The sequence below is a fragment of the Paroedura picta genome, chromosome 1 (assembly GCF_049243985.1).
Source record: "Paroedura picta isolate Pp20150507F chromosome 1, Ppicta_v3.0, whole genome shotgun sequence".
Taxonomy (NCBI): Eukaryota; Metazoa; Chordata; class Lepidosauria; order Squamata; family Gekkonidae; genus Paroedura; species Paroedura picta.
Genome location: NC_135369.1, coordinates 91,966,156 through 91,991,874, shown reverse-complemented (window position 1 = coordinate 91,991,874; position 25,719 = coordinate 91,966,156). Strand labels below are relative to the sequence as shown.

At 43.6% G+C, this 25,719-nt stretch overlaps 1 long non-coding RNA gene across 1 annotated transcript in view; it reads left to right on the top strand.

Annotated features, from left to right (window-relative positions):
* The first annotated feature begins 5,276 nt into the window (after positions 1-5,276).
* LOC143839904 (uncharacterized) overlaps positions 5,277-25,719 on the top strand; it is a 46,115-nt gene continuing 25,672 nt past the window's right edge. Inside the window, exon 1 of the long non-coding RNA XR_013231938.1 lies at positions 5,277-5,394. This is a non-coding gene — a long non-coding RNA (uncharacterized LOC143839904). The remainder of the gene's footprint in view (positions 5,395-25,719) is intronic.

Here is a 25,719-nt window from a genome sequence, read left to right as displayed (position 1 = left end):
TTCTTCATTATCTAGAATGGCTAATGACCAAGTCATATTTTTGGTGTAAAGCAGTTAAATATAATGTTTTGTTATTAAAATTATTCCTTAACTTTATTACAAGAAGCAAAGTCCCAAACACAGGGGAAAATAATATTCTAATGGAAAGAATATACAGGGAAGTTATGCAAAATAGGGCCAAGGAGCAGAATTCTGACATGATCCAGGTATATCAGATCTTGTGCCAGAATGTGCTACTAAGTTTGAATTCAGGAGTAGATGCCTAATGTCCAGTTCTTTGCCTACCTAAAGACATATGGGGTGGAAATTTTTCCAGTGCTTTATTTTTCTGTAGAAAATGTTCTGTTTCTAAAGATTAATAACTTTGAATGTGTCATTGCCAATACAGTACCAGGCAAAGTTGGCAATTTCAAAGTTATAATTATAATTATAATAAAAATCAGACTACAAATCTACTTGATAGGTTGTGCAGATCAACTAAAAACAAATGCAGAATTCCACTTTCATCCCTGACTACATGTGAAAGGAAAACCAAAACTGTGTATTCAGTTTTCTTTTACTTTCAGAAAATAAATAGAGCAATGTAGATGAAATATATGTTTATTGTCTTAGACAGTCATAATAGGACAATCTAGGATTGTACTAGTACATTCACCAAAAAAGAAAATAATCTAGATATAATGAGGATGAGCATAATCCAAGCGTGTGGAATGTTGAAGAAAATAGTGAGAAAATGGATGGGAGGGGGATTTTCAATGTTTACTGGTTTTATATTATAAATAAATAAAAATATTTTTTAAAAGTTCCAGAGGAGATCTGGGAAATTACAGGCTGATCAGTCTTCTGTTGATACCACGTATGTCGGTAGAATTCATTGTTAAAGTTAGAATTAGGAACATTGATGAACAAAAGCTATTAAGTAAGAATCGGTATGGATTCTGTAACAGAAAATCTTATCTCACTAAGGGGATAAACATACATGTGGACCATGGTAGCCCAGTAGATGTTGTTTACCTAGACTTTTAGAAAGCTTTTGATAAAATTCCTCATCAAAGTCTCCTGAGTAAAGTCTACTGTTATGGGATAAGAGGACAAGTTCGAAGGAGTCTCAAAGTGGCTTACAGTCGCCTTTCCTTTCCTCTCCCCACAACAGACACCCTGTAAGGTGGGTGAGGCTGAGAGAGCCCTGATATCACTGCTCTGTCAGAACAGTTTTATCAGTGCTGTGGCGAGCCCAAGGTCACCCAGCTGGCTGCATGTGGGGGAATGCAGAATCGAATCCAGGCTGCCAGATTAGAAGTCCGCACTCCTAACCACTACACCAAACTACTACACCAAAGTGAATGTACTTCTTCACCCAAAGAGTAATACATGGATTTCTGTGTTGCAGGAAGTGGTGGTAGCTTCAAGCATAGACAGCTTCAAGACGGGATTAGAGAAACATATGGAGCAGAGATCTATCAATGGCTATTAGCCACAAGGTATAGATGGAATACTGTATCTGGGGCAGTGATGCTCTGTGTTGTTGGTGCTTGGGGGATAACAGTGGGAGGGCTTCTGGAGTTCTGGCCCCATTGCTGGACCTCCTGTTGATACTTGAGTGTTGGCCAGGATGGGCCAGTGGCTGATCTAACATGTCTTCTCCTAAGTTCTTATGTTCATATTTTGTAATATTTTGTAATATTTTCCTTCATTACCTCTGCCCAGTTGCTCGGGATACTTCCCTTGTGTGTTTGCAATCTTTCAGAAAAGGAAAACAAATTTTATAGTCCTGCATTCAAAGCTCTTCAGTGAGCAACCCAAGGTGCAATGCTTGTTAAGAGAATGTCTAGCTTCCTGTCTATCTAGTACATTTTATCCTGCCCTTTCTCCAAGAGGAAGCTCTGAAGAGCTCTGGACTCACATAAATCAGAGTAAAACTAAAAGAACTGCATTTGCATAAAAATACATTTTCAAATTATTAGAACCAGTTTATGAAATATGCATGAGAAGATGGGCTATATTTTCCAGATGTCATTTGGAAATCAGAAAGAAAAGCCACAGCAAAACTGATTCTTAGATCCAGCAATGTGTTATAAGCACAGAAGGTCCAATGTGCATAAGGAACCTCCCTTGCTGGCAATAATGTCCTTCTCCAAGGCAGACAGCAAATTTCTGGGAACATTGTTTCATTGTTCTCATTGATCTCACTTTTTGTGCAAAGTTTCTGTGTACTCACTGGAGCGTTCATGAGGCTCTGGATTGCAGCATAAAATAGTATATTGGGTATATCTGAAATATATTCCTTTGGATAAGTTAGAGCAGGCAGAAGTTTGGTTTCCTTCAGAAGTTGAGAGGACAGAATGTCATATGGAATTGAAAAGTTATTCATAGAAGAAAAGAATAAGCAAAACCAAGCTAGGAGTTCTAAATAAGCTAGGAATTCATGTTCCTTATGAGTTTATACAAAGCATTGACCTTGATCTGATGATAGACTAACAAATCGATACAGGTGCAATCAAATAAGAACATTCTATTTTATTAAAGTGTCTCTATTAAAGTGCTCTATAACTGTTGCAAACCCTTAATCAACGAAGACACCCCAGGAGGCATTTAGGTGAGTGATCTTATAGTATTTGCTCTTTATTCTTATTAAAGTGGCATTTAACACCTAGACATGTCTGTTTTCTTCTGTTTACCATTTCTGCCATATCTCTGTCTCTTTATCTGAGTGTCTTATTTAATTGCAATGCTTTTACAAAGACCTTTATTTAATAGAGTAAAAGGCCAGCTTTAAATGCTGTTTAACAAGATCATGAAAAGAGCTTCCACCCAATGGCCAGTGAGATTACTTGTTAATGTCTCAAATTAATGTTCTCAAATTCTTTTAAAAAGCCACTATGCTAGCAGCCATATCCTCACCTGATAATACACTAACAGTGTAGTTGTAAGCAGAGGCATGATGTACAGTGCCATGTGCATAAATTTGCTCTTTTTCTCATCATTTCCCTCCTCTCAGAACCATCAAAGGCAAACAAGTTTCTAAAATCTCTTGGCATAAATATTGCCTAAATATTGTGTGGTCAAGTATTCCTGGGGTAACCGTTGATGCTTCTGTGTCTGGTGTGAGCACTGTTTTTTTCAGAATTAAGTAAGGCCCTTTCCCTCCTTTCCCCTTACCACCAGGGGAAATATTAGATTTTTTAAAAGCTGAGTAACCCACTAATTTATCCATGGGACCACTAGGCATGAGTATAATTGCTGGTCCTGAGCTGTTTTAAACTTGGGTTTTTATGTTTTTAATTGTGTATCAAACCTCTGATGTAAGCTGGCCTGAGCCTGCTGTGCAGGAAGGGGCAGCCTAAAATATATAAATACATGAGGGCACATTTAGCATGCTTCATATTTATGGAATGCTGCATTGAGTTTGATGATTGCCTGCCATTTTCATAGCTGGTCATAGTTAGGTAGTAGATCAAACCCATAGCTATTTATAAGAAAAAACTCTCAATTCATGGAGAGCTGTCCAAAACAGCTGTGCAAAAACCCCACATAGCTCAATAGCTATGTATTATGACTTGCCAGTTATCACCCATACCCACACCTACCCACAATTTTGTGAAATCCAAAACAGGCAACCAAAACTTTTTGGTCATGAACTTTTGGTGGGTTGCCATATGTGGCACATGTGTATCACTGGCTCCTCCATACACAACACATGTGTATCACTGGCTCCTCCATATAATTGTGAGCAGTAATACCCTGGAAGCAACTTCATATTTCATAGGTCTGTTACAAAGCTGTTCCTATCTTTAATCCGCTCCTGCAGAGTGGATTAAATAAAAGGCTAAGGGCTGTTGGGGAGGAGTTAGGGCGGGCCCTGTCCGGGATAAAAACTCTGATTCGCTCCTCAGAGTGGCAATCCAGGGCCAAGTGGCCAATTGGGAGGCGCGAAAAGTGCACATCCCTATTGGCCACTTGGCCCGTCTCCTGGATGGCCTGCCGCTAACTCTACACTCCTCCCGAGCCACCATCCTTGCCGAATGGCTGCTGGGCAGGAGCCTTGCCCCACGCCTCTGGGCTCCAGGAAAACCTCTTTCCCTCCGCCCAGCGACTGCCCTTCCCCACCAATGCACATCCACGACATCCTACCCCGCCACTCGCCACCTGAGCCCTTCCCCCCCCCACCCTGAGCGTCCCTGCCCACCACTCGAGCCCTTCTCACCCACACCCCGAGCGTCCGTACCCGCCCGCCCCACACTGTGCCCTTCCCACCCCGATCTACAACAAACATCCCCGCCCGCCGACGCCCGTGCCCTTCCAACCCCCAAACCCCCACTTACATGCAGCCACTTCCCCGCTTGTCCCTGGGATTCCTCGCTGCCACGCCCACTCCACAATGACGCTTCCCCTCTTCGGGCGGACTTCGCCGCCTCCACCAATTTGACGGCCACAAGATGGCGCCCATGACTCCCGCGACGCCGTGGAGCCACTCCTCGCCCAGCAGCCTGCCGATGCCTCACGAGGCCGCCCCAAAATGGTGCTGCTGCACGGGCCACTGCGGCAGAGCCGCTGCCGCAAAAGCTCCATGCCAAGCCTTCGCGGCCCGCCCTCAGCCGCCTGTCCTCCCGCTGCGCACATACGGTTCTCCATGCTGCCGCCCGCCTGGGCCCCGGTGAGTCTACAGGACGGGAAGGGCAGCCGCTGAACGACAGCCACCACCCCTCCAAGCCAGGCCCCGTCCACCAGCCTCCCGTGGCCACGTTCTCCCCCACCTAGCGCCTGCTGTATTTAAACAACAGCGGGCTTAATTCCTAGTATATTATTAATTCAGCTAGGATGCATGCAGATGTTTGTGGGTACATGAATTGCACATGATGTCTTTTTATGGCTATGACATGAGAAATAGCCTGGAGTTCCTTTGCCCTTTCTAATGCAACAAGTTTGGGTTTTGTTTTTGTTTTTAAATATTAAGCTTTTTAAAATGTCTGAGATGGGATTTTCAAACCAGAGTGGCCCTTTTTGAAAGAAACACAAGATATGTTGAGAAAGAATGCATCTGTGCCGTGTTAAAATGAAAGAATAAAAATGTGTTTAAAGGACAGGTAGAAAGAAGCATTTTGTTTGTAAGTTGAAATTGCAGATCAGAAATCCAATGCTTGTTGACTGAAGATGAAGTTCTATTTCAGGCCTATATGGGCAACTATGTGAAAATAAAAGCATTTTTGGATAATGCATTCACAGCATATAACTGCCCTCTCCTCACCCTCCAACAGGGCCAGTTTTTTAGTATCTTTCAAAACCTAAGAATTAGATCCTATAAACAATGAATGGAGAAAGGCCACAAAACAGATCTCTCCATCTTCTGGACCTCCAAAAACTCTTCTCTTGAGATTCAGAGGATCCTTGGAAATAGTGAGTACAGAGACTTGCAGATTGTGAGGAAATCAGTGGCAGTGTTCTCCTCCTCTCTAGTGTAAGCTTTCCCTCAAACAGACCAAGCACTCACTCTAGGGGAAAATATTCTGTTGACCCATGCTTCCTGTTGTGGTCCCTTAGCCTTCACCTCTCTTTGAAACAGATCAGCAACATACCTTGCTCTGAATTGTCAAAAATAAGGAGAAATGAATGATTCCCCCAAGATAGGAAGCTATTTTTCCTAGTCCTGCTCAATGAAGCTTTTGGGGGGGGAGATACCAAGGACTGAACTTGAGAGATTAGGCATATAAAGCATTTGTACATTTAATAAATTGGGTTCAATAAAATCAGAGTCTGGTAGCACTAAGACCAACAAAAATTTATTCAAGGCATGAGCTTTAGTTATAGCAATCCAGGGTACCCACAGACAAGGCTGGAGTTGCTGCATACTTTCAGGACTCTGCAGAAATGTAGAAAGATGGTGTTTATTTAATTAACCCAAAGGAAAAAAAACCCACCTCAAACATCGTTGACTAATGAGTACTTAATGTACTTCCAGAGCACAAAATGGTGAAAATAGACATGAGTCAGTTAAAGGAAGGTATGTCTCTTTATTTAGATATTTACACTCACACAGTTTTCTCTTCAATGAGGACCCAAAGTGGCTTCCAGCAATGTTCTTCTCTCCTTCATGTTATTGTCAGAGAGATTAAGTAGAGAACAAGTGACTGACCCAATGGCACTTCCCTATCCTCATAGCATTTGATCCTGGACTCCTCAGATCCCAGTGTGATCCTCTAACCACTATACCTCTAACCACTGGAAACTGACTTGTTTAGTTTGACTTGCAGGAGGGCATTTAGGCTGGAATAAGATGTGACACAACAATGTTGGCTACAAACATGGCCACAGCTTTATTACCTCCCCATGGGAGGGTTGGTGCAGCATGGGAGGAGGAGCCTGACCTAGCAGTCAGCAGACTGCACCAAAAACTTGCAGAGTTCAGAGACGCCCTGGGGATCCGCACCATTCCCAGCTGGGAGAGCAGATCCTGAAATCTGCCCTACCAGAAGTGACCTATGTGGGGGAGCCAATAGATGGCCCTCTCATTTGGTTATCCCCTGGCTTCCTGACAAGTGAGCCCTTGGCTGCCCAGTAGGGTCAGCCGCACTCATTTACATGCCGCCTCATAGCGAGGTCCAAACCTCAGAGAGTCCGATCGCCCACAGGACTCCCTGCCAACAGGCTCCATCTCATGGAAACCCACAGCTGTGATGAATTATTGAACATGAAATGACCCCTCAAGGCACAGAACAAAGCTGTATTCACATTAACATAGGGCGGGTGGGAGGGAAGCTGCTCTCTGCAGCGTCCTGGAGAAGAGGCCTGGGATCCGCACATGCAGTGCGTTATATAGGTACCATGGGTCCTGGCTCACCCTGACGTCATGCATGCTGTGTGCTGGCAGCCAGCCTGGCCCACAGGCTGCTGGGGTGGTCACATCCTCCTCCAACGAGCCCTTTGCAGGCGTCAACGCACAGCCACTGTCTCAGCCATTTTTGTTACCATTAATGTAGCCCATAATGGGAAGTGTGCTTCATCCAGAGACACTTTCATGCACAGAAGCCCATGATTAACCTCTGAGGTGATTGGTACATGCAGAAACCAACCTGGCAGAGACTGACTATGGAGTCAGTAGGGCCCCTCAACAAACCTAGAAAACCAGGTCAGGTCTCCATCTTTTTTGGCTTCACTAACTTTCTTTCTCTTGCCTAGAAAAGACAGATTTCCATCTAGTCTGAACTGGATTAGAAGCAATCTTCCATTTCCTGCTTGCTCAACTCACTGAGCTACATGTGGACAATATGGAAACCACCCCATCCCAGCCAAAGACCATTAGACTATCAATAGGATAGGTATTTCAGGAACTAACTAGTACTTCTTTTGTCCTATCTTCTTCCCTCCAGCTGTGTTTTTTCCAGTACAATTTCTGTCTAGCAACATCTCCTGCCCCCAAATATCTCCTATTTTACTCCCCCCATACCTCCTACTCTAGTGACCTCATATGCCAACCACCCTATCAGATTAATCCACAACTCACAACCAGACATCAATCACTTACCTCATTGTGGGCAGCCATTGGGGCTGGCCAAGGAATTTCAAAAATTATATCAACCCCTGCACACCCCCAAAGTGTGTGTGTTCTCATGGTGCTGCCTTTGGCCCTCTGGCCACCTGACAGCATACTTTTGGATGCTGGTCACCCTCTCCATTCCTCTCTGGATCCTTCTACCTGCTGGACAGGTATAGTATACATTTCGTTGCCCCCTTTTCTTTCTTAAACTCCCTTAGGATAAAGATTTGTGTGTGTGTGTTAAATAAATGAACTGCTTTTCTTTTATTTAATTTTACTATTTTTATTTTTCAATTTATTTTAATTTTTGGATTGGTTCTTTGTAAGCATTTCCCTTAAGAAATCTCACTCCTGTATGAATTCAGAAAAAGATCCGGGTTACCCATACTTCTTGCATTGCTGATTCTCCCCAAATCAAGACCTGTTTGGGTAACAAGTTTTCTGAGAACTTTATTTATTTTTAAATTCTGTCCCTCAGACTCTTGAGGTGAGAAGCTCTTCAGATGACCTATGATCAAAATCTCAGGGGATCCCTGAATCTTTTATCCCCTCCCCATAATTTGTCATGTACCCCCAGCTTGTATACTGATCTTTAGTACCTCTCCACCACCCTTACTTATTTAGTAATATAGAAATAAATATTATTTGATTTTATGTAAAGTGTGTGAAAAATTATATCACTTCCATTCTAGAAGCATTTTTAAAAGTCAAGCCATTTGTTCCTGGGAATTAAAAAAACCTCCTTCTCCTTAGGATGGAATAAGACAGCCTTTGTGGTATGTATGCATGTGTGGCTAGTGCAGGGAGAAGATAGCATATTCAGGCAGCAGGAGATTGAACATTTGTTGGGGAAGGGTAGAACCACATTCCAGTTGCATTATTTTGTGCACAGCAACATTCAACAGTTCTGCATTAATCTAATAAGGCTATGGTCTGTGAGCAAACACTGTGCTCATGCCTTGATGGTTAGGCTCTAAATGATTCCCACACCCCCTGAAAAAGAAGGATACCGGAGATCTAATTAGAAGTGGGAGCTTGAGCTGCACAACAAGACTTTAAACTCTTCTGGCATTTAATGGAATTTTCCGTGGTGCTAAAATAGCATTTTCCCCTTGTCATTTTGACATGAAAAATATTAGAGAATATTTGATTTTAGTGTGGAACAAATTATGGTAATAATAAGTCTTTGAAAGAGGAAGAAATGTGCACCAACCGGTTCAATCTCATTTACAATGTCCATGTTAAAAATAAAATGTGTATGCAAAACACAGACTGCTACTTAATCAACAGATTGTTATTTTATGAGAGGCATGTGCCACCAGTGTAATGTTCAACTCCCTGGAATACAATTGGCAACCCTTGCAGCTGCCAGTTTGGTCATGATCCCTCCAAGGAGTCCTAGTCTGAACCTGGGTTACCACATTTTGCAGCAATTGCAGTTTCCAGATCAGGGATATGGGAAGTTCCATGTACAGCAAATTACATAAATCTAGCCTGGAGGCAAACATCACATGGATCACTGTCACCATCACTTGTTCTGAGGCCAGATAGGGCACTAGTAGTTTGGCTTGACAAAGATGGGAAAATGCCAGCCAAGCTACTTTTGTGACCTGTGCCTCTATTGTTAAGGAGGAATACAGGGTCACTCCCAGATTTCTGTCAGTCTATGCACCTTGTCAAGGGCACTTCCTCATCAGGCCCTTTCCTTCCCAGCCCCAGGACCTCAAGTTTTGAAGGGTTCAGCTTCAGGTGACCTCATCTGACCCATTCTATCATAGCCTTTAGACCAGGCTTTCTCAACCAGGCTTCTGTGAAATCCTGCAGTTTCTTCATGGCCCTGGAAGGTATTCCCAAATGGGTGAAAGTTAATTTTTAAAATATTTATTTTAATTTGTTGAACATTTATCAGATGCTATGATTATATGTTCATGTTGACCAATGATGGACCTGGAGGGGATGGGAAGGGGAGGGGCCATGCATAGGCATGTACACAGCTATGCTTCCCAACCATATTCTGCACTATCAAGCCAGTCCAAAGAATTCCTAGTTCCTGGATTCAAGATTTATTTTTTTAAAGGTTTAAGATGACTGTGCTCCAGAATCCATACTTCTCACAGCAGAGATTTGTCTCATTCTGTGAGAGGCTGCTTCTGTTTTGTCTCCGTTCATTTTGGGTCCTCCCCAAATGCCCGCCCCCCCACCCCGCTCGCTCACCTGCCCACCCTCCCATCTGCTTGCAGATTCAGCCCTGTAAGGTAGGAGAGGATGAGAGATCAGCATGGGAGGCAGTCATCTTAATTCTGGAGGATGAAATCAGTGGTCCTCATCTCGGCTCCTACCTACCTGCCCACTTCCCCCTGCCCACTCACAGCCTCATGCAGATGGGTTTCTGTTTCAAGTTGGGGGGGAAGCACAAAGACTCGGGTTCAAAATGATCTGAATTCAGCAGGATCGAAAGCAGGGGGGGGGGAAAGCTCCGTGCAGATTCAGCCCTGGTCAGTAAGTGGAGAAAGAGAGAGGATAAATCTTTTGGGAGCAGGGAGGAAGGGCTTTGAGGTCCTGATTCCATTGAAGCAGACAGAAGTTTTCACTGAGAGCTTGGAGAGGTGGGCCTTGCCATTTGCTGGCTTGCACCTGAAGGAGGCTTGAAGATAAAGAAACTCCTGTATAGGAGACTGCCTTATATTTAACAACTAATAGATTATGTATAGAGGGAGGTACAAAGGAATTTCATTTTACCCTTTTCTTTTGAATCCCGTGATCAATTTAGTGTTGTTCTAACAGTACACTTATCATATGAACACTTCCTTTGAAATAAATACTTTAGAACTTTTGATCCTGATAGTGGTTCTCTGTAACACAGAGACCTCCACTGTCTTGGACACACTATTTTAAAACGCGTGGTAGGAGGAAGGAGAGGGCTTTCGATTGCCCAATGGCCACTCCCCTAGTGGTGCATAAACTGTCCCCATGGTAACCAGATCTGGGTAGTGGTAAACATAGAAGCAAGGCCTCACAACTTGGAAAGGAAGGTGGGAATCCTGACCCTAACAGTGGCAAAGGTCATGTGGTGGTGGTGGTGGTGGTGGTGGTTGAACAGAGTGAGAGAATAGCTCCTCCAGGTGTTGGGAAGACCAAGGAGTACAGGATGAAACAGGGCCTGTAGGCCAGAGCAGGAATGTTATGCCACAGTATTATATCACAGTCCACAATGGTTTATATATCAAAGATTACATCAGACTAGTCGGCCAGTCTGAGATGGGTTGTATACAAATCAAATTATATAAAAATATAAATAAAAGCTGAAGTTTAAATTACTTCCAAGTTTTTAGGAATTAGAGCATCACATGAAGGTTATTTTAAATGGAGATATTACAATAAATCTAAGGGTTTCTTTGAGAAGCAGCTAAACACTAATAGCTAAATGGAACTTGCCTTGTGTTGAAGCAACATTTTTCTAAAGGCCAGTTACATGGGTAAAAACAGGGCAGGATTATTGCCTTAATGCCCCCAATCCACCAGGTGATAGTCTTCACTGCTCCTTGTCCTCAGTTTCTGTGTTCCACTTAAAATATACTCACTAACTTTGGCTCATTGCTGGGAGCAGGATTCTAGACTAGATGTACTCCATTCTGATCCAAGACCTGTTCTGTTTATAACATATAATTTGTTCATAAAATGGAACAGTGACTACATATTAAAGACAAAAGTGGCATTAAATTAAATGGGAATTATTTAGCTTTGGTGTTGTTTTCTGAATAAATAATGGAGTTTTGCTAGGCAATTTTGCTAACGAAGTATGGATACTTTTGTCAACTATTTAAATGTCAGTTTTTAGGCAGTACATGCCAAAGTGAGAAAATTTTCTCATATTTAGTAGGGCTCACTTTGAGGGTGGGGCAAATCTTTTAAACCCAATAAAAGGATGCAGGTGTGTACATTGTCCAGGGATGCCTTTGTATTAATTTGACTAATTAGGCACAAAAATTCAGCCTGTGAACATCTGACATGAATTAACTCAGGAAAACAAGCTCTTTCTTTCAAAGCGCAATAGCCAGTCATTAAGAATGGCATCTCCAACAGCCTTGTGTTTAAATGATTTTGGTTTAGAATGTGGGTCACTGTGGGGCAGGCTTATGTGGCATGCAAAAGAATATGGTCAAAAGGGTGCTGTCAGAATGGCTCAATAACTTTGAACATGTTTTGAGATCATGAATAGAATAGAGAAGGAAATACCTCATCATCAAAGATTCCACTGTCTCCATGGCTAGAGAATCTCCCAGCCCAAAAATGTATGACACATTTTGTATAATCTCTCTCTATAACACAGATTGTTTTAGGAATATCTAATGCTACTTTGGCAATCAACACTCAAGTATGGTCAAGGACATTCAGATTATTTTATTGCACCTTACTTGAGAAAGGCAAAAAGAAAATGTGTATGAATTTACTGGCTGACTGCTTTTTATTACTTCACACAACAGGTGATTTTTTTTTAAATACACTTTTTTGCCTTTGTGTCAAATGCAAAGTTGAATAGGGCAGTTTACATATATTAGTGGAGGTAAGAGAGAGATCTGTAGACTTGTGGTGCTTGCATGCAAATAGATTTCCAAGCTCAAATCAATTTTAATGCGGGATCTGATAGGACAGATTGGTATTTGAGCTAAAATGCCATTACATTCCAAAAAATGTCAAATTTATTCCAAAATGGGTAACTGTGAAATCAGAGAAGAAAGAACCTTCTAGATTATGGTTGCAGGCTGAAATCCCAAAAATGTCCCCTGTGTTCCATTGCTGCCTATACTAAATTTATGGTTTGTTGACTGACTTGTCTCATCGTTTGGAGGATTAGGTCAATCTGCAGCACCAGCTATTTGCATACTATTGAGCTCAAGGGCAACTTGTTGAGCACAAAGCTGTCTGAAGCAATGGTGATTAGGTTAATGGGCTCTGTAGGAAATCTAACTTCAAACAAGAATCAGCATTGGCACACTTGAGAATTGACAGTCCCCATAGTGATGGCGCTCTAACTGCCTATTCTGTGGACAAACTTTGGCTGGAAAACAACAAGGTTTTTCTGGCCAAATTATTCAGCCTCAGGGTTGCTCTTTTTATTATTTATTTTGTTGTCTATTCTTAGTAGTAGTAGTAGTAGTAGTAGTAGTAGCAGCAGCAGCAGCAGCAGCAGCAGCTGCAGTATGAAAGGGAGTCAAATGAATCCGGTTAAGGTGACATTAAAATTAAGGATGTTGGTTTGTGTGTTTGATTATGCCCTCCTCTGCAAATGAATAAAAACCCATGTTAGTCCAATCTTGTCAAACTTTGGAAATTAAACAGGGCTGATCTTGGTTAGTACTTGGATGGGAAACCACCAAGGAGGCCTAGGGCTATCACACTATTGCAAGCTATTTCCATTTGTCTCTTGCCTTGAAAGTTCTACTGAGTTGCCATAAGTCAGATGAAATGCTAGGATGGCTCAGATAGAGTCATATGAAACTCAGCTCTTCAAAGATGGAGGTCCTGTGGCTGGGCAGTAAAGGACAAAATGAGACTTGCTCTGCCTGGATGGGGTGCAGTTGACAGTTGTACACTCAGCCAAGATCTTGGTTGTGATCTTTCCATGAAGGTGCAGGTCACCAGAGTAGCACAGCAGGCATTCTTCCATCTATGCCAAGCTAAGCTGCTAGTGCCCTACCTGGCCCTGGGTCACCTAGTCACAATGATTCATGCAATGGTCACCTCTAGACTGGACTTCTGTAACTTGCCCTACACTTTCTTTCCCTTATCCCTGCTCTGGAAACTGCAACTTGCCCAGAATGCAGCAGCCTGGGTCCTCCCCAGAACATCTTAAAGGGCCCATATATAGCCTGTGTTTCAGCAACTGCACTGGCTCCCAGTTGAATTCTGGATCAGGATTAAGATGTTGGTTCTTGCATTTAAGGCCATTCATGGCCAAGACCTATTGTATCTGAGGGACTACTTTTCTGCCTTTGCCCCCTGAAGAGCATTATTTATTTATATTTATTTTTTAAATTTATAACCCACCTCTCATGATATCACCTCGAGGCGGCTTACAGAATAAAGCCATAGAACAAGATAACCCATAAAAATCCATTAAAATAGTAAAACATTTTGCAAATACAGTTATAAGATGGCGGTCTAACTCAATAATAAGCTCTCCAACCCAACTCTCCAATCCCAACTGGGACCAATAACATGATATAGAATTGGGACATGGTCTTCCACATTCAGTGTAGGAGTTCATAGGATAGGGCAGGATCCCCTGTTTGTAACTCCTGTCAATCCCCCCCAGCCTCAACCAAATGCCTGGCAGAAGAACTCCATCTTGCAGGCCCTGCAGAACCTAGACAGCTCATTCAGGGCCCTTAGCTGTTCCAGGAGCTCATTTTACCAGGTTGAGGTCAGGGTCAAAAAGGCCCTGGCCCTTGTCGAGGCCAGGTGAATGGAGGCCAGGTGTCCTCGGGCCCGGGACAAGCAGCAGATTCCTACCCACAGAGCATAAAGCCCTGCAAGGAGGATAAGTGGTCCCTCAGATAGTGGTCCCTCAGATAGGTAGGTTAAAACCAAAACCTTGAACTTGATCCGGAAGCAGTCTGGTAACCAGTGTAGTTGTCTCAACACTGGCTGAATGTCCTCCAAGGTGTCCTAATAAGGACCCTGACAGCCACATTCTGTACCAGCTGCAATTTCCAGGTCAAAACACAAGGGCAGGCCCATATAGAGCAAGTTACAGAAGTCTAGTCTAAAAGTGACTGTTGCATGGATCACTCTGACCAAGTGGTCCGATGACAGGTAGGGCACTAGCATCCGTGCTTGGCGCAGATGAAAAAGTGCAATCTGGGCTACTCTAATGATCTAAACTTTCATGGAAAGTGAGGCATCAAACATCATCCCCAAATTCCTGGCAGTTCGTTCCAGGTGTTAGTTGCACCCCGTTTAGGCATGGGAGACATACTGCCTGTTCCTGTCCCGTCTACCCAACCACAGGACCTCCGTCTTGGTGGGGATGAGTTTCATACTACTTTGCCTGAGCCATCCAGCCACTGTTTCCAAACAACTGGCAAATGTATCCAGGGGATTATGCGGCTGGCCATCTATCAGGAGGTAGAGCATATAGGTGACAACCCAGCCCAAAGCCCTGGACCAGCTGGGCTAGAGGGCACATATAAATGTTAAGAAGTGTGTTAGAGAGTATCACCCTCTGAGGCAACCCACATGGGAATGCCAAGGGATTCAACAACTCTTTCCCCATAGCCACCCTCTGCGACCAATCTTGGAGGAAGGAGACCAGTCATTTCAGCACAGCCACCCTAATCCCAGTCATGGCAAGGCAACAACTTGTGGTCTACCAACATCGGATGTGGCCAACAGATCTAAAAGTACAAAGATGTCCAAATTGTCCCAGTCCAGCTGGTGCTGGATCTCATCTGTCAGGGCAACCAGTGCAGTCTCCACCCCATGACCAGGACAGAAGCCAGAATGGTATGGGTCTAGGGCCAAAGTTTTCTCCAAAAATTGTCCACCATGGCCCACTCCACCATCTTCCCCAGAAACACCAAAAGTGAAACCAGGTGGTAGTTGGCAGGGTCCCATGGGTCCTACTTTTCAGGAGAGGACGAACCACTGCCTCTTTAAGTGCTGCAGGGAAGTGACCCAATATTAGGGAGAGGTTTATAATCCTCCTATCCGTCTGTCAGCCAGTTTGAGCACCCAAGACTGACAGGGGCAAGTAGTTGCTCTCACTGACCCCAGCAATCTGTCCACTTCAGTTAATGAGCCATCTGAAACCATCAAACACTCTTTCCAGCGATGGCCATGGAGTTCACAATCTGTATCAATCATGGCAGGTAGATTCCGGCGAAGCAACAAGACTTTATCTGCAAAATGGCTCACTAATGACTCACAGCTCAAATCTAATTTTCTAGAATTTTGATGCCCCTCCTCAAGGGCAGTGAGAGATCTAATTAACCTAAATAATTGTGCTGAATCAGAACTTGGAGACGTGATTTCCACGGCAAAGAATTCCCACTTTGCCACTTACACCACCATCTCATACGCCTTCATAAGTGTGCAATGGGATGTCCTTTCCGCCTCATCATGAGTCTTCCTGCACACTCGCTCTTGGAATACCAAGGAGCCTGTTTGAGGCGAGGGTGGAGAGGGCGCCGAGGAGCAATCTCGTCAATAATGGCTGACAGGGGGGATTGCCAGTCCTCCACCATGACCATTATCAAGATGCCAGAGACCAATTCTAACTGACTAATGATCCCTGGTCCTAAGGAAGTACATCTGGCTTCAACCAGAGCCAGGACTTTCTCTGTCCTGGCCCAACTTGGTGGAATGAGCTCCAAGAAGAGATTGGGGCTCTGCAGGAGTTGGCACAGTTCCATATGAACTGTAAAACTGAGTTCTTCTGCCAATGTTTTGAGTGAGGCTAGTGAACTGGTAACATCTACTGGGCCCCCACCCAAATGCCCCATCTAAAATGCCCATAGGAAATCAATTGGGCAGACTCAGGGCCTTTACGCACGGGGATCTTTGTTGCAAATTGTTTGCGGAATGAAAAATCGCCATTTAAAATAGTGGAATTCGTCGTTATGCATACCTGCCTTTGTAGTGGAATCAGTTGCGTTTTTTAGCGTTTCCCACAGGTTTCCGGTCTCGGCAGAAATCGCTAGAAAGGAAGCGCTATTGCCAAGCTCGTCTCGCCCCTGGCCGTCAAGCAGCCAATGGGCAGCCGTTAGCATGCTCCCAAACAGCCCCTTTCCCTTTAAGAAAGGTTTTTTTTTAAAAAAAAACAGACCCATAGCAACGAATCTAGGTAGATTCGTTGCAACGGAGAGACCCATCCAGCTGCCTAATGTGAGCTGTCGTTTGATTGTATGATCGTTGGCACGCTGCCTCGAGTGATAAAAAAAAAATCCCCCCCCCTCTCACGGGCCCGATTTTCGGCTGAATTAATGTGTAAAAAATAAAGGGACTTTATTTCAGCAAACGGGCTTTTATGTGGTTTGTGCTTAGTGACTAAAGGTGAAGGACTGAAGCTAGGGAAGCCTCTAAACAGAAAGAGGCTCGCTGGTGCGTTTATCCCCGCTCGCTCGGAGAAAAAAAAATGGCGATCGCTTCGCCGGAAGTTTGGAGGACAGGCTCAGGAGGAGGGACTTTGAAGAACCCGCAACAATGGTAACGCACAGGTCTTTAGCGCTAGTGTTGCAGATTGGTTGCAGGAGTGTATCGCTATCCGGAGGGTGAATCCACTTTTCTGGATTCCCCTAAAAGCGCTACAACGAAGCGCTTTTTGCTGATTGGTTTCAGGAGTGTTGCAGATTGTCTGCGACGTCGTGCGTTAAGGCAAATTAGTAGCGTTTTCAATTAGCAACCATTGCGCTATTTTGAAGCCGTGCGAAATGGCCCTCAAAGTCTACCGGAATGAGACAACTGTTAAAACATGGGAATAATTTTATTTTTACTATACATGTTATTTTTTCATGTTGTTTACCATCTTGATGGTAATTAGCCATAACAACTCAGCATTGCTTCCCATATTCTAGTTTAAATGCTCATAAGCACTCTGATAATGCTATTTCAATGTTATCAAAGACTAGTAGTAAAGCCCATTGTATGTTTTAATGGAACGGGTGCTAGCTCATGGTTTGGTGTAGGTTTAGGCCTCACTTGAAAGCTGGTAATCCTAAGAGGAGGTCTCTCTGTGTACCACTGTCTTGACTCATGTCAGGTTTATGCACACCTAGGAAATGTGGAATCCCATGATTCCTACACATGAACCTACGCCTATCAGGCAAACATACTTCCTCACTGCAATGTTTTCATCTGAAAAAGGCCAGGGGCACTTTGTAGCTGGTTGGGTGGTTGTGGAGGCATTATACCCTTTTGATGCCCCACTTTCCAACTCAGGGGTAGCTAACCTTCATGTGTGGCCTGGAAATCTCCGGGAATTACTGCTCACTGTCTGCTTCCCAGTCAGAAATGGCTGCTTTGGAGGGTGGACTCTGGGACATTGTACCCTTTTGAAGCCCCACTTTCAAACCTCATTTTTACTGGGCTTAGCTAGCACAGTCTGTTGCTTGTCTGGTGGTGTCTGCTCTTCTGAAGCCAAAGGACAACTGCTGGCAACTGCAGTTCCTGTTGTTGTTCACAAATTAGCCAAACGGTTGTCTAATAAAACTGGAAAACCTTGTTCCCCCCATAGTTTCACTCTACTGTCCTGTAAACACTTTATATGTGAGCTCCCAAGCTAACTCCACTTGAAGTTCTGGGCTACTTATTCCTTTTACTTCATAGGACCTTCATGGAGAATACTGAGGGCTTTTCTGCACATGATAAATATAGTGAAATGCTTACTTGTGAAGAAGCTATATTCTGGCCATTCCGCATGACGTCGCCAACCTCCCAAATCTGGCCAGCAAACTGCTCACTGCGTCCACCGTTTTAAAGCTCCAGTTGGGGAATTGCATACAGTGGATTCACCAAACTAAAAGTGGACAAGCAGCAGGCCACAAGCAAAAGAAAATATGGAGGCGAAGAAGTGCTACATCACCTCCAATGTCCCACCCTTGCACCCATCTCCCTCACCCTTCTTCTAGGAAACAGGAAGTGCTTTTTAAAAATGGAGAACAGCCTGGAGCAATGAATAGGTGGACTCGCACCTCAGCTGAAATTGTCTCTGCCTCTATGAAGATTTGGATAGGTGTTTAAACAAATTAGTCTATTTAATAATTTTTTTAAATGGTGATTGCTGGAAGTTCATCTGTCAATCAGCCATGCCGGGAGGGAATTGGCTGGCCAAAGTGATTGACACTGGTAGGCAGGCCAAAGTGCAACGAGACTAAAGTGGGGAAAGTGGCCAGAAACATGTGAGACAGCTTGAGAAGTGTGGAGTGCTGGTGAGCCGTGATTATTTCTCGTGTTTTGCAGTACAGCAGGCTTCATGCTACAATGCCCATTGTGCAGAAGAGCCCTGATTTTTATTGATCAGGCCAGGCTTGAACAAAGTCATTTCCATCCCTATGTCTCTCCAGCCAGTTGCTTGTTCATTATTCAAAGTTACAATGTCTAAATATCCCTTATTTAGATCTTCCTGCACTTTCCAGACTCACAGGACCCTTGCTGGTCTGCCTGTCTGTTTACACCAAAAAATAAAAACTGTTGCTGGTAAGGGCTGGCCAGAGCCCAGGTGGGACACACCTGCAGCACTCAAACTCAGTCTGCAAGCCTCTACCATTGTCTCTACTATCCAGATTGTCTGTCTGTCTGTCTGTCTGTCTGTCTGTCTGTCTGTCTGTCTGTCTGTCTGTCTGCACCAAAAAATACAAACTGTTGCTGTTAAGGGACACTTCTACCGTTGTCTCTACTATTGCTGCTCATCTCTATACGATAAAGATCAGTTCTGCAGGCAAAAATTGCTGCTTTGGAAGGTGGACTCTGAGACACTGAGATACTGTTTTGAGGCCGCACCTCCAAACCTCAAGGAATATTTTTCAATTCAGGGGTATATTTCCAATTCAGGGGTAGCCAACCTCCAGGTAAGGCCTGGAGATCTCTTGGAATTACACCTTATCTCCAGACTTCTGCTCTCCAGGTAGAAATGGTTCCTTTGGAGGGTGAAAAGGGCTGTTGCGCAAAAGAAACATTTGAACCTCTCACGCAGGTTGTTGTAGAGGCCTACTGCACTTGGGGCCTACTGCAAAGGGTTGTTGTGCAGATGAAAGAGGAGGCAAAATAACTCCCACAACAGTATCCAGTTTCATCTACACAACAACCTTGTGCAGTAGGGCTCAAATGTTCAGTGAGTGTTAGAAAAGAGACACAAATAGCTTTCCTGTGTCTTCCCTCTGGCAGCGAGGTCAGCCAGAGCAGTATTTTAAGTGAGATGGGGCTTTACTGTGGCCTTCCTATCAGCCAACAGTTAGGCAGAAGGGGAAAGCTTTCCCCCCTCAAAAGGAATGCCTACATATGCCACAGAAATTGGTCCCTCACCTCAGTCAGGGGCTGTTAGAGGCTTCCTTCACAGCAGGCTTGAAAAGCAGTGGGGAGGGTTTGGAATGCTGAGCAAGAGCAGCAGTTGTCCTGGTGGAGGGAGGGAGATTCCACCAATAGGAGGCTTCAGAACCTTCAGCATTTTGTCAGGGTATACAGTCACAATTTCAAGAATCTAAATATGAAAAAAGGTCAATATATGTATTGCACAATCAATACAAGTATCATCAGCTCCATCCAGGCCCTCAGTTCTTCTAGGAGCTCATTCCACCAGGTCAGGGCAAGGACTGAAAAGTCCCTGGCCTGGGTTGAGACCAGAAGTGCTTCTCTGGGGACAGGAAACATATTAGCACCTGCAGAACAAAGAACCCAAAGGGCATAAGGAGACAAGTAGTCCATCAGATAGTCAGGGCCCAAGGCGCAGATGGCCTTAAAGGTTAATACCAGAAACATGAATATGATCCAAACCACAACTGGCAACTAATACAACTGCCTCAGCATAAGACGGATATGGGCCCTACAAGGTGTCACTGTGAGGACCCTAGCAGCTGAAATTTAGAACAGCTGTAATTTCCATGTCAAAGACAAGGGCAGTCCCATGTAGAGTGAGATACAGAAGTCTAATCTGGAGGTGACCATTGCATGCATCACTGTAGCTAGGCAGCCCGAGGGCAGATTGGGTGCTGGTAGCCTTGCATGGCAATGGTGGTAAAACACCGTGTGTGCTACCCCTGTGACCTGGACCACCATTGAAAGGGAGGCATCCAGGAGCACCTCTAGGTTTCTGGCCAAGTGAGCAATATCAAGCCAGAATGGGTAGCTGCATTTTCTGTCCAGCCATCCTCCTACCCAGCCACAGGACCTCCATTCTCCAAAGATTCTCCTCGGCTTTGTACACCTTGATACATATGATACATAGGATACAAGTGAAAACTGATGCAAAACCACCCAACATGTACATACAATTACACACTAACAACCTTCCCTTCTATCAAGCACATATTTTTCAAATCCTTGTTTTCCAGTAAAAGATTAAGCACATTTGTATCTTTCTCAAATTTTAAAAATTAAAGTCCAGTTTCATTATCATTTTGAATATTTTTTAAAAAAGAAAATACACATCCTTTCTGGAGAGCTCGAGTTAGCACTAAATTTAGGAACAGGTGGTAGTGGTAGGGTGAAAAGGGCTTAAGAACGATAGGTTTAATTTAATGAACATAAACTCAGGAAACAAGCACATTTTAGGTCAACATGAAAAGGGATCTGCACAATATGATTCTAGCACATTACTTCTAAAAGTAATGTATTGAAATAACAGTTGTAATTATAAATACAAGCATTCAGTTAAGAAATTGTTTACCTAACCACTAATTGCTAACAGAAATCTAATTTAGGATTTTTAATGAGGTTTTTCCCGGTATACCATTAAAAGTAAGATCTATCCAGTTTGGATATTTACAGATGATCTGGGGGGGGGGGACAGGTCTCCTGCTACCCCCTCCTGCAGGCACAGTGGGGAATTGTGGGGTCATATGGGAGAAGTACAACGATATAGGCTAGATATCAGGAAAAAGAATTTCACAGTCAGAGTAGTTCAGCAGTGGAATAGGCTGCCTAAGGGGGTGGTGAGCTCCCCCTCACTGTCAGTCTTCAAGCAAAGGTTGGATACACACTTTTCTTGGATGCTTTAGGATGGGCTGATCCTGCGTTGAGCAGGGGGTTGGACTAGATGGCCTGTATGGCCTCTTCCAATTCTATGATTCTCTGACTTATTTCAACAGCTATTGCTGGGGAAGTGGCTGCATCCTGTAATACAGATGTTACAAATGCTGTTTATTTATCAAGGCATGATATAGCCATGAGCCTGGAACACAAGCAGTTACCATGATGCTCCAGGACTTCTTGGTTGAATATGAAAAAGCCACACGGGAGCAATAGAGTCAAAGGATACATCTCATCTTAAAGGTAAAATAAGAGTTCAGTCAAGGAAAGGTTGGCTATCAATCAGATTCAGATCAGCATTTCTGGCATTCCTACCCAAGCACAAAAATATTAGTATTAACTTTGGTGCAATAGTCATAGAATCATAGAATCATAGAGTTAGAAGGGACCTCATGGGTCATCTAGTCCAACCTCCTGCACTATGCAGGACACTCAAAACCCTATCACTCATCCACTGTAACCTGCCACCCCTTTGCCTTCAAAGAATCAGCCTCTCCGTCAGATGGCTATCTAGCCTCTTTTTAAACATTTCCAAAGATGGAGAACCCACCACCTCCTGAGGAAGCCTGTTCCACTGAGAAACCGCTCTGTCAGGAACTTCTTCCGGATGTTTAGTTGGAATTTCTGTTGAATTAATTTCATCCCATTGGTTCTGGTCTGTCCCTCTGCGGCAAGAGAGAACAATTCTGCTCCATCCTCCATATGGCACCCTTTTAAATACTTGAAGATGGTTATCAGATCCCCTCCCAATCGTCTCCTCTTTAGGCTAAACAGACCAAGCTTCCCCAACCTTTCTTCATATGTCTTGGTCTCCGAACCCTCACCATCCTTGTTGTCCTCCTCTGGATATGTTCCAGTTTGTCAACATCCCTCTTCAACTGGGGTGTCCAAAACTGAACACAGTACTCCAAGTGAGGCCGAACCAGAGCAGAGTAAAGCGGTACCATCACCTCCTGTGATCTTGGCACGATACTCCGTTTGATACAGCCCCAAATCCAATTTGCCTTTTTAGCCACTGAGTCACATTGCTGACTCATGTTCAATGTATGGTCTACTAAGACTCCTAGATCCCTTTTGCACATGCTACTGCTAAGACAAGTCTCCCCCATCTTATATGGGTGTATTTGGTTTGGGTACTTTTTAAAGGTACACCAGACACCACCTGTCTGGTGTACCTTAACAAAGCACCCAATGAACCTTTAGATAAGATCATTGTGTAGGGAAGTTCCTGGTTCAAATCCCTGCTCAATCATTACCAGCTATTTTCCAGCTTAGCCCCTGTCCTCACTTCCAATATTGGGTAGGGGTGCCAACTCTGTATCTGGATATTCCTAGGTATTTGGAAGCAAAGCCTGGGGAAAGAGATTAACAGGGATGTGATGCCATATAGTTGGCCCTCCAAAGCATCCAATTTTTCCAGGTAAACTGATCTCTGTCCTTTGGAGACAAATTGTAATTGTGGGAGAACCCCAAACTTCACCTGGAGATTCGCAATCCTAGTTACAATATGGAATACTGGAATAACATACAACAAGCACTTTGAAAGTTCAGAAATATTGAAATTGCTTAAATCTGTGGCTTTTATGTAGATCTGATTCATTAATATTGTAACAGAAATATTGCACTCACTTCAAGAAGATAAAAGCTTGTTGTTAAGGCATTATCTGAAGTGATTGAAATATTTGCATCCTTAATTAATGCGATTGGTGTTTAAGAGCCCCTATGAGCTACAACTTAATGCACCTTCTTTTCTGTCTGCCATTCCTGACTAAACTAAGGAATACATTACTTTTTAAATAATGCCTTTGAAACCCCTCTAATGCCTTTGAAACCCCTCTAAATGGGGTACCCATCACAATACACCATTTCCACACCAGGAATTAGCCCCGCCTTAGTGGTCATCTGGTAGTGAAGCAAATTCCTGGTTCCACATGACATAGGCGGTGAGTTGCTGCTATCCCAGGCATGGCCCAACTCAGGCCCTCTGTTGCCCTGTGGCAAGGGAATGTGGATATATCTGCAATCCCTTTTCCCCACAGGTGGTAACAGGGCCTATGTTGGGCCTAGGCCACAGGGAAGGGAAGAATCAAGCTGTCCAGACCTACTGCTCTTCCCCTGCCTATGGCATCCCAGAAGGTAAAAAAAAATGTCCTGGGGGGTCCACTGTGTGCTGCAGAGCCGCCTGGGACATTTTGTTGTTGTTTAGGAATGTGGTATTGAATCCCCATGCAATAACATGGTTACCTGTTACCATGTGTTAATTGTATCCTCCCTGTTTTCTGTAAACCACCCTGAGCCCTCGGGGAGGGCAGCATGTAAACAAACAAACAAACAAACAAACAAACAAATATTGTGTTCATAAACAAAAAAAAAGGCCCCACCATCCTATGCAGGGGCACAAACCCAGGGTGGATGAGGAGCAGCTGTCAAAATGCTTCCTCATGTGGGGGCACAAATCTGGGATAGACCTGGTGCAGCTGCCAATAGGTTTCCCCGAGCAAGAGCAGGAAGAGTCAGGGCAACCTGCCCCTGCTCAAGCAGCAGGCTGCAGCCCTGTTCACTGGCCTCCATGGGGTAAATGTCACAGAGGCAGTGAATTGTTCTACAGATGAATAAGTTATCCAGTGAAGAAGTACCTCCTGTATGGGTTTCCTATTATTCTACCTGCGATCCATTTTAGCATGAGATGCTAGGGACTCATCTGTCCCAAGCTGCGTCTCATCTGTATGCAAAACATGGACTCTCCACCACTGATTAGATGCAACACACTCCTTCACAGAACATGTACTTGGTGACACCCCATTCTCTTTCTTTGAATCCCAGCTCAAATCTGAATTCTTGTATTAAGGTCTTTGATTTATCCCCTTATACTAATTCTTGACAAAAATAAAGTTAAGTAGATATGTTTCACCTCCTCCATCCTCCCTTCCCTTCCCTTTGTTTCTGCTTTTTCTTCTGGTAAAAAATACATAACATGTCATAACAAGGATCTGAAATCCCTTCATCCCATATTTAATGCTCTAAGAGCTGTTAACTCTAAGTACCACAACAGTTTTCAGAAGAAGTTGTAACCACTATTGTGCTTGGAAGGGTATTTGGCTATGACTAGAGATACTACTGGTAGAAAAAGGAACACCTAATGTTATTGCTGCTGCAAGGAAGAGGGGGGGTGTATTAATTGTACTTTTTGACAATGGTATATCAGTGATTATCAACTTCCCGTGGTGGAAGTAGACGAAAAAGAGCTCATTTTTTATACCCTGCTTTTCAATACTTGACGGAGTCCCAGAGTGGCTTAACAACACCTTTCCCTTCTTCTCCCCACAACAGACACCCTGTGAGGCAGGTGGGGCTGAGACAGTCTAAGAGGTCTGCTCTGTGAGAACAGCTCTTAGAGAAAAGTGACTAGCCCAAGGTCACCCATCTGGCTGCTTGTGGAAGAGTGGAAAATCTACCCAGGTTTATCATATTAGAGTAAGGTGACTAGATTTTAACATTGGTAAAGCGGGACACCATTGACCGGTGTGTGTGTTTTCTTGATTAAAAATTTGGTCTATATGGAGCAACAAAAAGTTTCATAGAACGCATAGAATGCAAAAATAGTATTGTAATATATATATATATATATATATATATATATATATATATATATATATATATATATATATATATATATATATATATATATATATATATATATAATTTCAACATAAATACAATTTGCCAGGTGCCCCCAGATGTCCCTCCAAAAGTGGGACAATTTGGTCACCTTAGATTAGAGTCCACTGCTCTTTAGCCACCATACCATGCTGGCTCTCATATTTAGACACCTTTTGCTGTTCATGTATTACTAGTGATACCTAGTCCTATTTATGAATCCTCAGTGTCTACACAGGTTATATATATTTTTTTCTGTTTTTGTATGTAATTAGAACGACAATAGCTTTCCACTCACTGTACAAATTGACAGTGATGTAAAGCAGTGGTCCCCAACCTTTTTCAGGCTGGGGACCGGCAGCAGCAAGGAGGGCGATTGCCCAGCCGTGCATGGTTGGGGACCACCGATGTAAAGTACAGTGCTATATAGAGTTAGGATTAGGCTAGCCCATTAAAATTAAAGGGCTCTGCAAAGGATTGCATGAAAGAACAAAAAAGTGCAAATTTTGGCTTAAATAACGGAATTATTAATACTTACCAATGATCCACTTAGGCAATTAGGATATGGTATTTTCCTTATTTGCCCTGATGTAGATGACCCAGGCTAGCCTGATCTCAACAGATCTCAGTCCTGATTAGTATTTGGGTGGGAGACCACCATGACAGTGCAGGGTTGCTATGCAGAGGTAAGCAATAGGAAACCACCTCTGTTCATCACTTGCCTTGAAAACCATGTACGTTTGCTATGTCAGCTGGGACTTGAGAGAACTTTCCACCATCATATTTAT